Here is a 12,148-nt window from a genome sequence, read left to right as displayed (position 1 = left end):
TTTATGGCCCCACAGCACCCAGCCTTGCAAATGTTGATTGAATGAAGAGAAACTCAACCCAGTGGCATTCTGGGGCCATGTGTCACCATGAGAAGGTCATTCGTCTCAGCCTTGCTGTTGACTGAAGTTGGGGTCCTCTCCTGGTCTAGGGAAGGTGGTGGGGTCAGACTCATTCCTCTGAGTAGTCAGTCAGTTGACAGGCATTTCCTGTTATGCATCACACGTGTATTAGATGTGCTATGAAATGGCATTAGGTGCTGGGGAGCCACCTACACAATGGGGCGCAGGTAGTTGTCACTGTCCACCCCCTGGCCTCTGAGAACTAACAATCCCCTGATTCTCCATGTAGTTCAGCCGTGAACCTCACTGCGGAGCCTTGTGGTCCTCATGGTACCTGCCCAACTCCACTGGACTCTCCCCCACCCTTGCTCTTTGCTACTTCACATGTCTCTAATCAGGCTTGTTTCTTTTCTCTGCCACTGAGTTGTCCTTCGCTTCGTCCATCCTCTGCATGCTATTTCAGATCACAATGTCTGTGGTACTTGTGAACTTCCATGGTCAAGGCCAAAGTGGAAGATCTGATGGCCCAGCGGCTTACGGCATCAATGGGGCCTCTCTGCTTCTTTCTGGGTCATTCAAAGATCACATTCCTCCACTGTGCTGCTCTGCCCAACCCTAGATATTTCTGTCATAGACATGACTAATGATGGCTTAAAGTAGGCTCATGCTGTAGCGTGAGAAAGGACAGCTTGGAGGAGGAGGTCTTTGCTTGGGTGTGACCTTCTCACTGGGGCCCAGCTTGAGCATTCTCCGAGTCAGGTTTCTGCCATGACGGTGTGTGTAACAAACAGCCCCGAATTACGGGTTGCAGCAGACAACATTCTAAAGATATTCCCTCAAGAGTTTCCCCCACAGCTAGTCAATCGAATACAATTCTTGAGCACTGCTATGAAGGGGCTTTGTAGATGTAATGAAGGTGACAAATCCGATGACCTTAGGATAGGGAGGCTATTCTGGAATATCTGGGTGGACCCACTGTAATCACATGAATCCTTAAAATCAGAAAGAAAGGCAGAAAAGTCAGAGCAATGGGACAGAGAAGAGAGAAGGAAGATGTGGCAGAGGGGAATTCAATGAGATTACAAGGGAGAGAAGTCTTCCAAGGGCCATTGCTGGTTGTGAGATGTAAGTACCAGGGAGAAGCTTCTAGATGATAACAATAGTTCCTAGCTGATGTCCAGCCAGAAAACAGGCCTCAATAAACTGAATTCGGCCAACAACATGAATAAGCTTGGTAGGTATTCTCCCCAGAACCTTCTGGGAAAAACCCTGCTGACTGATACCTACATTTTGTCCTTTTAAACCCTGGAGCCCTCTCGGGCTCCTGACCTCAGAGCTGTGAGATCATGCATGTGTGTTATCTTAAGCTGCTAAGTATGGCGGTCAGCTATGGTGGCGGCAGAAAACAAACACAGAACATCTTCCACAGTGTTTTATTTCATGTTTGAGGGTCTGTAAGTCGGCCATGATTGGGATTATTCAGGCGGGGTGTGGCTGAGCCAGGCAGGACCCCAAGCTTTCCAGAATATTCAAGTCTGCTTCTCGAGTCTTCCTTTCACTGGGCGGGGGGGGGGGGGGGGCTCTTTCCACGGCACTGGCAGAGAGAAGCACAGAGGCCACACCAGAGCTCAGGAGCACATGTAGAACCTCTGCAGCATTGATGCACTGATGGCCTAAGACAGTCACATGGCCAAGGCCAGATTGTGGGGCAGGGCCGTGTCCTCACCTATCCTGGATAGGCGGTGGGTGGGGGCTGCTAAGTCTACTGCGGAGAGCCAGGGTATAGGATTCTGCTCGTAGAAGGGAGTGAAAAACTGGGGCCAATAATTTGCTGTATATATACACATCCTATGAAGCATCCAACTGGGTCTCCTTGGATCCCTTACATCTTCGGAATGACAATTTAATTCACCTACATTCTGTGTTTGTGGGTGTGTGTGTCCCATTCCACTAGAATGTATGCTTTAGGGAGGTAGGACACACTGCTCTGCTGCTCGATGTATCTCAAGCCCTTGGATTTGACCTGGGACACAATAGGAGGTCAGTAGATATGTGTGGAAGGAATGAATGAACAATCTTAGCAGTGACGCCACCACCAAAGTCCTCGTTATGGTCTATGACTCATGTTGTGTGCAAAAAGTAGCCCCGCCCCCCGCCCTGCCCCCAAGCACCCAGGTGAGGAGGAGGAAAAAACCTCACCACCGTGCAAAACTCAACTCCCAGGTCCGGGGTGGAATCTCCAATGGTCTCAAGGGGTTGTGTGCAATTCTAAAAATAACCCTCAAAACATCCGCTGTTATCACAACCCTTTCCTCCCTCCCGCTGCTGGAGGAGCCCGCCTTATAGATTCAAACAATAGGGCATGCCAAGTCCCCAGAGGCCTCACTTATGGAGCTAAAATAATAATCCCGATTGTTGGCAGGATTTTCTGGATCCCGCTCGGCTTCTCTTGAGCGTGAAAGCACTGGCCGTCCTGCCAAATGTAGCCGCCGTGCCAAAAAGCGGCCGAGGTTGTCAGCGCATCTTGGAGTCAGCTAACTGGTGAATTCAACTAGTGTGTTCTGGGTGCCAGGCACGGGCATCTGTTAACCCCTCCGGTCCTCCCGACAGGAGATGTCGTAGCCCCCACTGTGTGGACAGGGAAGGGGACTTGCTTTTCCAGAGTCACACAGCTGGAGGTGACGGAGCAGAGACTCAAGGCCAAGCCTGCATCGTGTGGGGCCACGGAAGCCTCGAGGGTGCTGGGCGTGCGTGTGCGGGAGCGTGTGTGTGTGTGCGCGCGCGCGCGCGCACGAGCGTGAGGGAGAGAGGTCTTCCATACCCTGTGACCCGGTTTCTTGGCACCCATATTGCAGAGCCTTTCAAAGATCCTGGACTCCGAATATCAAGGCAGAGCCATGGCCCGAGGAGGTGATGACGGTGGTGTGAAAGAGCACCCGGAAGCGGCCACAGGAGCAAGGCTGAGTTTGTGCCCACAGTTTTCACCAGGGAAATCTTTGTCCCTAGAACCCAGGGGCCTTCCCAGAACCCCTGGGACATTGCGACAAGGACATTGTTAATAACACTCATTGCGCATAGGCTGGGTGTCAGGCATCCACTAAAAAGAATCCTATAGTGTAGGTGGGATAACTATCCGATTCTACAGAAAGGGAAACTGAGGCATCACGTAGGATGGTGCCTAAGGACCCCCCCACTGGGTAAAGAGGGAGCTGGAGTCGGCCGGCTGGCTGCTTCTGGGACTCTGGGTCTTCATCTCTATGCAACACAATGTCTGTAGAAATTAGAACGCTGCATTTACTGGGCGCTCCAGACTTACCCACTCAGGAGTCAGAGAAAGGAGCCCCAGGGGCAGGATGCGTGGGGCCCAGGATCAAGAGGCCTTGACCTCCAGAGATGGGGGGGAGAGGAGATGGATACAGGCAGTTGTATTAAAATGCAAATTTCTGCCTTGCTTGCTGGTTTATCATCTGACTCGTTATACAATTTGCCAGTTATAGAAGAAAAATTACCATAATAGGGCCCTAGGGAATGGTTGTAAAAAGGAGACCAAACGTTACTTATCGGCCGTTTCACTACAATTATCTACCACGTTTGTTCTTTTCCTCCTCGGAAAAATGAAACCATCAATGACAGGGACCTGGTGCTGACCCGGCGGGAAGGAGCACGCAGGGTCGTGGAGGCACAGCCTTTGATTTGCTTTCTCCCTCCGCTGTCCCCACCAGCCCTCAGACCCTGTGGCTGTTACCTTCCTGGGACAGGTCCCTCTGCAGAGCAGGACCGGAGTGATTTTCTGAGCAGGAAGAGAGGCGGAGGGCAGGCAGATGGACTTGCGCTGACTCCCCAGGGTCTTGGGGTCTCGCTGGTTCACAGCCACCCTCTCTCCCAGGAGCAGACTTGGTGCTGAGTTCCGGCACTCCAGCGGACTCACCAACCAATGCTCCCCAGAGTCCCCAGGGGTCACCCGGGAAGGCTGCAGACAGTCGGGCTTCCCCAAAGGGGCAGCTGCCGAGTGGGCTGTGCCCCGTGAAGCACCCCTGCCCCGATGCCCTGACACCTTTTCTGGCTCTAAGATACCTTTCCAACCTGTATCCACCAGCCTCACCCCTCTCCCGGGCTCCCGGCTCTGTCTCATTCAGCACGCCTCTTCTAGTACCTAGCTTAGCACTTGGAACATAATAAGCAGGAGATAAATATTTAATGAATGAATGAAAGTGTCCTTCTGTGAACACATGTCTCTATGTTTTCAGGTTATTCTGAAGTTGTCTTCTTCCCCCTGGTCTGACTTCTTTCAGGTCCAGCCAAATCTTCTCCAGGCCGTAAGGCCTCTGATGATTTCTCCAGCTTCTATAAGCAGCATATTAAAACAGTGAGGGGAGCAGATAATGATGTTCTGCCCGTACGTACTGTTCAGATATTTTCACTTTTTACAAGCCTCAGGCTTCCCCATCATTCGTTCGCACTCCGCGGTGGACTTAAGACTGTTTTTGTCTTAGTTCCTAGAGTATCCGCTCCTTATTTATTTCTGTCACAAAAGGACGCTAAAAACTCAGTGCTCCCCTGAGTTCAATTTACAAAGGACAAATTCAAAGCGATGTGCCCAAATCTCTGAAACTCTGTTCCTCAGGTAACCCTCCAACCCGGACTCTGTGAAGAGAGAGCCACGGCGTGTCTGAGTTCACCCCGTTTCTGGCAAGTTATCCTCAAGCTGGGGGGCTCCCTACCCTCGTGCCTGTGGCCAGGGAGCCAGTGGGATTAGAACACAGGTTTCCAGCTTGATACCCAGCGGTCCAGCCCATTTAAGTGGCAAAACGAATCAGGATTCACATTCTCAGTCGGCAAGCTAATCCAACCGCTTTGTAGAGAAGGCAGTGCATTATTTTTACGTCTGAGCCTCTTGTCCAGGGGAGTGGGCATCTCCCTCTGGCCCGAAGGTTCTTTTCCAAAGAGGAAGATGAGGGTATGAAGTGAGAGGGTGCCAAGTTCCCGGTTGATGTCCCCAAATCCTCTAGAGCAGGTGTCAGCAAACTGTGGCAAAATCCAGCCTGATGTCTTTGTATAGCCTGCAGGGCACGAGTGATTTTGACTTTTTCAACCATTTGATATTGGAATAGTAATGATAATGGAATAATAATACTCCATGACATGCGAAAAGTAAACCAAATCCAAATGTCCGTGGCCATTAATAAAGTTTTATTGGAAACAGGGCCATGCTCACTCATTTATGTGTTTAGGGCCACTTTCCCATGACTGGCAGAGCTGAGTACTTACACGAAGACTGTTGGGTGTGCAAAGCCAAAAATATTCACTGTCTGACCCATTGCAGGAAATATTTGCTGCCCAGATGACCCGTTTGCCCCCCTCCCCACCTCATACCTCCCCCTCCCCAGGGCAATCTGAATATCACAGGAAATTTTCTTTCCTTTTGAGTAGATTTCCTCCTACCACTCTTGCACTTTTTACGATGAAGAGAGGGAAGTATTGAAGGATGATGCTGGCAGCTAGTGATTCTTGGAATATTATATATTTTGTGACCTCGCTCAAGTCACTTAATTTCTCCAGGGGCCTCATCATTCTCCCCTCTGAAAAACAGCACGTCCAGAAAGTGATGGGAAAGTCAGACACGCTAGTAGGTTGGTGCGGAAATTTCGACCCGAAGGCCTGACCTCTGAGGACAGATTTTCTTGAGAGCGTTCTGTCCCTGCCTTGGATATGCCTGTCAGGTGTGTCACCGGTTTTGGCTTTGAAAATAGGATCCTTGTGACACTGGGCACGTGGTGTTAGACGTACAAGCGAGAGGCACGTATTCAACACCTACATGGGCAAATGCTGCACTGCACACTGGAGAGATAAGGGAAGATGTAGAAGACAAGGACGCTGGCCCCCAGAGCCCTGACCCGTGTGAGCTATTGCACACACAACCCATCGCAGGTTGGAGACGTGCCCACGTGTACTGGGCGCCCACCACCTCTGTGTGTGCAGCCAGGGTGCATCTGTGGTTCTCACAACACCCCCTATGGAAGACAAAATCAGCCCCCTTTCCAGATGAGGTAACCAAGGCTCGGTGCCAGTGTCCCCCATCCCGTGGGCGGTCTCTAATCACCCGGTCCCCACCGCTAAGACAGTTCCGTTGCCAACCGGCAGCACAGTCTCAATGGAGAAGGAGCAGAAAAACATGGCATGATTGCTGCTTTATAGACTCAACTCTGCAGAAGGGAAGAGGAGAGGGTGAGCTGGTGTATTTTGGGGAAAATCTCCCAATTAATTTTTAGGGTCCACTGAACGAAGAAATTTCCTAAGCCCTCTGGGTCCCAAGAGCTGTGCTTTGCTTTTAGCTGAGCAGGTGGATATAGAAGGAGGCTGAGGTGATGGGCTTCTTGAATTCTGCTCTAAGTACAAGCCAGCATGTCTGTCTTCCTCATTGGACGTAAACTCCTTGTGGTGGTCACATGGACGATCTCGTAACCATTCATATATCCCAAGAAAACAATTTTTAAGTACTTATTATACCAGGCACTGTGCTAGCTGGGGGGCACAGTGCTTTGGATACAGTAGGTGTTCAGGAAATGTTTATGAAATAAATACCTGCCTATTAAATTCATGCTAATGCTAGATCTTTTCTAGAAGCTTCCAGGAGTACCTGAACCCTTGAAAAAGGAGGGAGGACCCATAGATATTTGGGGTATCCATATTTCCCCATTCTCCTACTTCATCCTGCATCTCTGCTACGGAAGAGTCGTTCTCTCTACCTCTAAGTGGAGTCAACAGGGTGATTCCAGGTTTGCTGTTTCTTCCTAAATACTGTCTGATAATCCATGAAAGGGGTGGACTCTGTCGCCTCCTCTGTACAGCCCACAACATCATCCAAGTGCAACTTGGACAAGGTCTTCCCCCTTTGCAGGCAGAACATGTCTCGCTCTACCTGATAAGGACCACACAGGGTTTTTGGTTTCCAAGGTGACTCTCCAAGGCTCTTGAGAACTTTGGGAGAGCGCGTGAATTCCTTTGACTCGGTGCTCCACCCACATCCCCTGTTCCCGCCCCTTCTCATCTTTGTCCGCTTATTTCTTTTGAACTCCGGTGCTTCCATCTCGCCACCTAGGCTTGCCTTTGGGATTCCCGAGAATCTGTGTTTGTGACTTTGGAATGTTACAGGGACAAAAGAAGAGAAGAGAAAGCAGGTTTCGCAATCTCCACACGATTGCCTTTTGGAGCCTGCTCCTTCTGTGTTTGGGGGGAGGGTGTCTGTCCATGTGCTGTATGCTAACAGCATCCCTGGCTTTTGCCCACTGGATGCCACAGCACCTCCCTCCTCTGGCTGTGACAGCCAAAATATCTCCAGACGTTCCTAATGTCCCTTAGGGACCAAAATCACCCCTGGCTGAGAACCACCAAAAAAAAGGAAAACAGAAAAACTTACTGTTGTTTTTTTGTTTTTTGTTTTTCTCCCCCTTGGCCTTGGGCAGTTCCCTTCCATATTAATCTCTGGGCTCTCGCCTTCCACCTGCCACCCCCATGCACACACGCTCCCCTCCCCCAGAAGGCTTCATGCCCCCATTGATTCCACCAAACTCCAGCGGAAGCCTGGTTGAGCACCAGCTCCTCAATGCGCAGGGAGACATTGGTTGGCAGCTGATGGGCAAATCAATGTGGTAACGGGTGAAAGGACCTGACGTGGGGGTGAGCAGGTCAAGCGGGGCGGGGGGTCATGACGGTCCAAATGGTGGGATGTCCTTGTCTGGAGAGAGGTGGGATCCCTCTCTGTGTAGGACACAGGAGGTGACTTCACTTGTTAAATATTTAAAGCTTAACGGGGAAGTGGCTGTTTTATCTCCTTCAACCTTCTGACTAATCGACTATTTGATTAACTCTGAATCTCTTTGTCTTTTAAACGTGTAACTTGATAAGCCATCCCCTCAGTTGGTTAATGCAGGCTGTGGTCTCCCTGGCTCTCCTGGGCTGGGCGTTCTCTCCTGGGGGGGCGGGATGGGGGCAGCCAGACCTTCACCCCATCGGTGACCGACCCGACGCACAAGTGGGGAAGACGGGGCGGCCATCAGAGGGAGAGCTGAGGGCGTTCCGTCTTGTGAGTCAGGGTTCACAAACCCGAGCCAATGGACCAGGGTCTGCAGCACGATCCTAACCACACTTTACAGTCTGGGTGACACACTCCGGAGGAGTCTTGATACAAATGTTCCAAAATGTGAACAGCACTTACCCTAGTGATGGATTATGTGATGTTAGTTTGGTTCCTGATGCCTCACAGCGCGTTTCAGGTTTTCTGCAATCGGTATGTATTACTTTTACAACCTGAAACCATATTAAGTGTTCTTTACTTTGTGTTATTGCTATTATTGCTATTATTTAATGCCTACAAAGGCCAAAGGGAGCAATGCGTGTCTTTGCTGGAGGGTAATGACAACTTGGGGACTTGGGATGGGGGTGCAGAGCCGAGCCTCACCGGCTGGGGTTCGGTTTCCTGTGAGCCCCCAGAAACGGGAGGGCGCACGTCTTGGGTGGGGTGCGCCCACGGTCTCTGCTCATCTCCGGGGCATCTGGGGCCGAACAGGCCCAGCCTCCATGTCCTGAGCCAGCTCCCAGCAAAGCTGCCGCTTGTCCCGAGCCCGGGTCTCCGCCACTGCCCTGGGGCCACCTGCAGTAGAGAAAGCCAGCTACTCAGAGGAAGAGCCCAGACGACCAAGGGAGGGGAATGGCCCAGTTTCGTTGTCAACAATGCACCCTCGATTGTGTGGTGGGTTACACACCCCACTAATCCCACTCACTGGAGTTGATTTGCAAGTCAGATTTTTTAGGGCACTTCTGAGTCCTTTGGCTTGTATTTATCTTTTATTTTTTAAGTGTTTATTTATTTTTGAAAGAGAGAGAGCATGCACACAAGCAGCAGAGAGGCCGAGAAAGAAGAGGGGGAAACAGAGGATCCAAAGCAGGCTCTGTGCTGACAGCACAGAGCCCGATGCGGGGCTCGAACTCACGAACTTCGAGATCATGACCTGACCTGAAATCGGATGCTCAACTGACTGAGCCACCCAGGCAGCCCTGGGTCCTCTGGCTTTTAAAGTGAGTCCCCACGCCCAGAAGTGTGGAAGGAAAGCCCTGCCTGGAGGTCTTGGAGGGGCAAGTGAAGAGAGACAGAGCCATCTGAGGGGCCTGGCCCCTTCTCCACCAATTACGGTGTGGTTGGCATTGGGCCCATCGAGGGAAGGAGGAAGGCAGGAGCATCGCTTCTTGAAGCGTCGCTCGGACGCTGACGGCGGCCCGCGGCTGCTCGGAGGCCCTGTGCACTGTCACTGGAGGCTGCCGTGGGCCGGGTGGGCCCTCATGCGCCGGGTTCTCCGAGAAGCTCCCAGTGCATCGTCTGCCCTCCCTCGAGAGATGGTCCTCCAGGCCCCTGTCGCCCTGCTGGTGGCTGGTTTTGTGTGGCGGGTGACTGGGGTTATAGGGGTGCCGCAGGGGCTGGCGGGGGGTGGGGAGAAACCCAGGAGGCAGGCTCTGTGCCGATGGGCTCTTCCCTCCTATCCACTATATCATTTACTCAGACTGCTATTTTTAATAAAGGATTTTCTTTCTGCTCAGAATACTTTAAACGACATCTTTCTAGAATATATCTCAATTCAAGTCAACAAACTTTTCTTCAGTAACCACCACACACAGTGAGCGCGCTGAGCACCAGGGAGATCCGGGGGCACGTTCTTGGAGACAATACGAGGTGAAGGAGCCTCAAGGAGTGAGGTTTCAGGCTCAAGGAGCGACCGGTGAGTTTGTAATTAGAATTAAACCACACATGAGAGGGGACATGAACGGAAGTTACGGGAAGGAAGGATCAATTCCCCTTGGAGAAATCCGGGGTGGCTTCCCGGTGGAAGCATCATATTGAAGCACAAGGAAGTTTTTGTAGGTCCTGAAGGTCAGGCACAGAAGGAAGTGAGAGGGGGGAGAGTGGATGCATTGCACACACGATCTGAGGCAGTGTACGGAGAGCGCTCACAGGATTGTCTAGGGCTGGGCACCTCCTCCTGGAAGGGGTTAGGTTCTCTCCCCACCGGCGACCCCACTTCCCATGGCTATTTCCAGATATTTCCACACTGCCCATCTCCCGGGCAAGAGCTCCCACCCAGGCAGGCGGATCCTGAGCTCGCCAGCCTTCCCCAGTTCAGCGTTCTGTGTACAGTCAAACCAATTCATTTGGACTTTGTGATGATTTAATCTGGACGGGGGTGAGGGGAGCTACTCGGCTCTGCATTAGCAAGCTGGTTTGTACACAAATTATTTCAGTAAATAAAATTTCAAGGCCAGCTGCTTATCCTACTCCAGCAAGCCCTTGTTTCGGGCAAGGGCACTCTGGAAGGGAGGACGGTGACAGACAGAAGAGACAACAGGTCGGGCTGGGTCGCTGCCACCGGTCCGCCCGAGGGTACCCTGGACCTTGAGGAGAGTGCCTCCATCTCACAGCCAGTCAGCAGGTCACAGAAGCGTGATTCCTGTCTGGGCTTCCTGGGTATGAGTGTCAAGGGGGAGGTCCAGCCAAACTTGGCCGGCCACCCCCTCCCTGACAGTCCCCGCAACCGGTAGAGAAGGAGAGAAACCCGGGCTGGGGAGCAGCGTCCTGCACGTCCATCCTCGCCTGCAGGTAAGAGCTTCAGAGCCTGCACACCTGACTTTGAGTCTTGACTGTTCTGCTTAGTAGCCGTTTGATCATGAGCAAGTAATTGACCCTTTCATAGCCACACTGATATCTCATTCCGAGTGTTTATTAAGTCCAGACTCTGTGCTTACGGCTCTTCACGTGTAACTATTATTAGCTCCATTTTGCAGACGAGGAAACTGAGGCACAGAGGGAGACAGTTAAGCAATGTGCCCAAGGTCTCACAGTGGGGAAAAAGAGGTGCTTGGGTGCTTTTTTTTTTTTTTTTTTTTTTTTTACCTCCTGGGGCTGCTGGAAGGGTACTGAGTCACCAGAGGCAAAGCACTCGGTGTCTGTCACACAGTGAGTACTTGATAAATGGCTGTTATCTTTGCTATCATACCGCCTCTCTGCTGCCCGCCCCGTCGCTCTCTCTGCTGGCCTCCATGGGGGGTGGGGGGAGCAGGGCCCTCCGGCCATCCTGGGGAGCTGGCCGGGGGGTGCTGAGGCCCAGAGGGCCAGGGCCGTGTGGAGGGAAGCGTCGCCTCCCGGCCAGTCCCTGATTGGAGCCCATTTACATCTTCAAACTCAGCTCGGAAAACTACCATCCATCAGCCAATGATGGTGTAAATTGCTTTGCTAAATATATTTCCGGGTACATGGTAAGTAAAAATATCATGAATTTAATAAGCCTTGGAATTCACATTTTTCCAATCCTAATTAAGTTTCTGCTCGGCTTCGGACGTGCTCTTTTCTCTCCTCTGCAAGACTGGGGAGGGAAGGAGCTTCTGTTCCCTGTGTGCCTGGCTGGGCCCAGCTCGGGGCTACACCCACGAGGGCCTTACATGCTCCTGGCTGCTGGCTGTGGCCGGGCTCACTCTTCCGGCTTCGCTGAATCTCAGCGAGGTGCACCGCTGTCTGTCTAGGCTCATAGCTGGGGGTCGGGATTTGTACCCATTCTGACTGTCCCCTCCTACTGCTCTCCCCCTGGTCCTCATGGGTCAGTGAAGTGGCCCTGTGGCTCCAGGGTCTGGGCACAGCTTTGGCTAACCCTCCAGGGGTATCCTGTGTCTTTATAGAGGTATAGGTGCCCACCTGGTCACGTGCTCATCCCCCATTCCCATGGGTGCACCATGTACCTACAAAACGCCAGTCATGGGTGTTGAATTACACGGCGCAGACCCATGGGTGCTGACAGCAGGGGGCAGCACCTCTGTCCACATGGCTTTCCACGGAGAGATGTTCACCATCTTAATGGTCGATTTTAGGGGCACTTGGGGGGCTCAGTCGGTTGAGCGTCCGGCTTCGGCTCAGGTCATCATCTCACGGTTCATGGGTTCGAGCCCTATGTTGGGCTCTGTGCTGACAGCTCAGAGCCTGAAGCCTGTCTTCGGATTCTGTGTCTTCCTCTCTCTCTGACTTTCCCCTGCTCATGCTGTCTCTCTCAAA

The sequence above is a fragment of the Suricata suricatta genome, chromosome 17 (genome assembly GCF_006229205.1).
Source record: "Suricata suricatta isolate VVHF042 chromosome 17, meerkat_22Aug2017_6uvM2_HiC, whole genome shotgun sequence".
Classification (NCBI taxonomy): domain Eukaryota; kingdom Metazoa; phylum Chordata; class Mammalia; order Carnivora; family Herpestidae; genus Suricata; species Suricata suricatta.
The sequence above is the reverse complement of the archived record's forward strand: the minus strand, read 5'-3'. Positions refer to the sequence as shown.